General features: G+C 33.4%; 1 protein-coding gene across 4 annotated transcripts in view; it reads left to right on the top strand.

Annotated features, from left to right (window-relative positions):
• LOC110029976 (10 kDa chaperonin, mitochondrial-like) overlaps window positions 1-2,955 on the top strand; it is a 31,179-nt gene that overhangs the window by 15,456 nt on the left and 12,768 nt on the right. The window lies entirely within an intron of this gene.

Below are 2,955 nucleotides of genomic sequence, written 5' to 3'. Positions count from 1 at the left end.
TTTTTACCTGCAGTTTTGCATGTAAAAAAGATTTTGATTGAGGAGTCATTGTCAGAAGATGAATTTATGAGAAATATGGCTATGTGTATGCAAATCAAATTCAACAAATATTGGGGGGAATGTAATCTTTTAATGTCTATTGCAGCAATTTTGGATCCTAGATTGAAACTCAAATTTATTAGCTACACATTCCCAAAAATATACTCACATAGTGAGGTTGAACAAAATCTTAAAATAGTTCAAGATGCATTGTGGGAAATATATGCAGTTTATGTTGTTGATTGTAATGTTTCAAATGAGGGTTCTTCAACTGTTGGTGATTCTATGAGTTCCTTAACTCAGTTTGACGTTATGTTTGGGTTTCAAGATTTTGTTGTAGCTTCTGGATCTGTAGAACCTTCGAAACCTGATTTACAGATATACCTTGAGGAGGGATTATTTGTGTGCTCGAGTGAAAACTTTGATGTTCTTGATTGGTGGAAGATGAATACATTGAAGTATCCCCGGCTTTCAATTATGGCAAGAGATATTCTATCAATACCCATAACCACTGTTGCCTCAGAATCTACTTTTAGTGCTGGTGGTAGAGTATTAGATGATTACAGAAGTAGCTTATCCACTAAAACCATTAATGCATTGATTTGTGCCTCTAGTTGGCTTCGATCTGCGCAAAAAAATGCAAAGACACTTATGGTAATCTTTTCATTAATTATACCATTTTCTACTTTCTCTTTTATTTTATTTATTCTCAATGTTACATACTAACATTTATTTATATTATTTCTTTTCAGCAAGAGATCATTGATGAGGAAAAGCTTAATATTCAATTACCAGATATATGAAATCAGCTTAGTTATTTTGGGTTATTTGTGCTTTTCTTTTAAGGACTTATTTGTGTGAACTTACTTCATTTCATGTGACTTAAATTTCTAAAGTTTAATCATTAGTCTACAAACTGACGGGGCTGATATTTATATTTTTTCTAATAGTTTGCTCTTTATTTTTTTCCCTTTTATCAATGAAAGATTTTTTTAATGCATATGTTTGAACTTCTGTTCTATTTGTCACTTTTTAGAAGTAACTCAGTGATAAATTTGTATAGCTTTGTTAATGAATACTTGTCACTTTATTTGTCACTTTCAGTTGAAGGTCTGGATGAATTTAAAACATATAAAAAATATTCAAACTGCAGTGAATTGCATATGTTTGAACTTCTGTGCTTTCATTTCTCACACCCCAATGTGTACTGGTTGCGGTTTATTATAGTATATATTCTATTTGAACTTGAGAGCTTGACAATTATTTTCAAGGTCCTTACCAGTCGGGCATTAATCTCTGCTATCTAAAATTTAGTGTACTATTTCTGCTGGCTAAAAAATGCATGCTTCTCAGCTAAATGTATATTGTATAATGAACCATTGTGGCACATTTTGGTTAATATAATTTAAGATAACTAGTATCTTTAGGCAATCTTAATGTATTTAAAAGTTTCATGTCAGTTTGGGAAGATTAGCTTTCAGATTTTTATTCTAAGATTTAATTATATCTAAAATCATGATAAAATGTTATGCACGTATAGTATGTTAGTCATAAGAAGATGTGCTTTTCTGCAATAGTTGATTTGGTTCCATTTCATCCAAAGCACGTTTTGTTGTATGCTGGCTGATTTGATCTGGATTCGAGCTAGATCTAGCTTGTTTATTTACATTTTCACAAGGTTTGGGCTGGTAGTAATTACAACTCATATTATATAGTTAAATTTTAGCCATTTCCAAAGCAAATGTACTTCCAAAGAAAACTAAAATATTAGATCTTCATCCAATACTTTCAATGGCCAGGAGTAAAATAAAAATAGCTTTAGTTGGTTCCTCTGGTAAAGAAGCAGCTTTTCCATTAATGGTCATGGTTGGTGAAATTCTGTTTATAGTTGAATTTGGGTTTTCGAGCTTCTTAGTATTAGTTCCATGATTTGGAAGAGATTTTGTGTGGTGGTGATTAGATTCGTGGTTTCCGGTCCCCTTTAGAAGGCTCATTTGAAATTTACTTTCAGGTTCAGTTGATAAGAAGAGCAGGCAATACTTCTGTGTTAATACTTCTGTGTTATTTTCAAGATATGAAATTAAAATTTTCATGAATGTTTGCTTCAAACGATGTAGCTCAATTATGTTGTTAGAATGAATAGGTTGCCACAATGGAAAATTTTTTATTTGTTCAAGAAGATATGCAGCAAGGTGTTAAACTTGTAGATTTTAACTCTTCCAATGCATTGGTTTTGAAGGAGCTTCGACAGCCCAAACCTATAAGGGCGTACAGCATTTCTCCCATATATGTTTGATATTGGTGCTTGCAGCTGTTGTTTGCATGATATATTTACATTTTTAACATCTAAACTTAAGTCCTTATATTGACTTCATAATCTCCAAATTGAAAGAATTTTGGTCGATGCCCTCGCCAGCATGAGCTTTCAATCATTCTGGATATGCTTGTATTCGGTGCTTTCCATAATGTTTCTGTCAACTTTTTGATACAGATGAAATTAAGACCTTGTATTTACTCCCTTTTGTGAGGAAAGCTTCAGGTTTTGAGAAACCTTTGCTCCATCAATTTTCCTTCTTAATTAGCAATGCTTTCATTCCTCTGTATAGGCTTTTATGGGCTGGAAATGTGATGATGACAATTTAGGCATTTGATATGTAAAAATATGAAATTCTTATGGGCTGGAAATGTGTGTTTGCAGCTTGGATGGTCCTCCTTATGGGCAACCGCTGCTTTGCTGAATGAGAATCTGTTAGTGGATGGTCCTCCTTATGGGCTGGAAATGTGTGTTTGGCTGTTTGCAGCTTGGATGGTCCTCCTTATGGGCAACCGCTGCTTTGCTGAATGAGAATCTGTTAGTGAGAGTTTGAACACCTGCGTTGAACATTTCTTTAAATGCTCCATGATTGAACACAACGG

The sequence above is a fragment of the Phalaenopsis equestris genome, unplaced genomic scaffold (genome assembly GCF_001263595.1).
Source record: "Phalaenopsis equestris unplaced genomic scaffold, ASM126359v1 Scaffold000618, whole genome shotgun sequence".
Classification (NCBI taxonomy): Eukaryota; Viridiplantae; Streptophyta; class Magnoliopsida; order Asparagales; family Orchidaceae; genus Phalaenopsis; species Phalaenopsis equestris.
The sequence above is the reverse complement of the archived record's forward strand: the minus strand, read 5'-3'. Positions and strand labels throughout refer to the sequence as shown.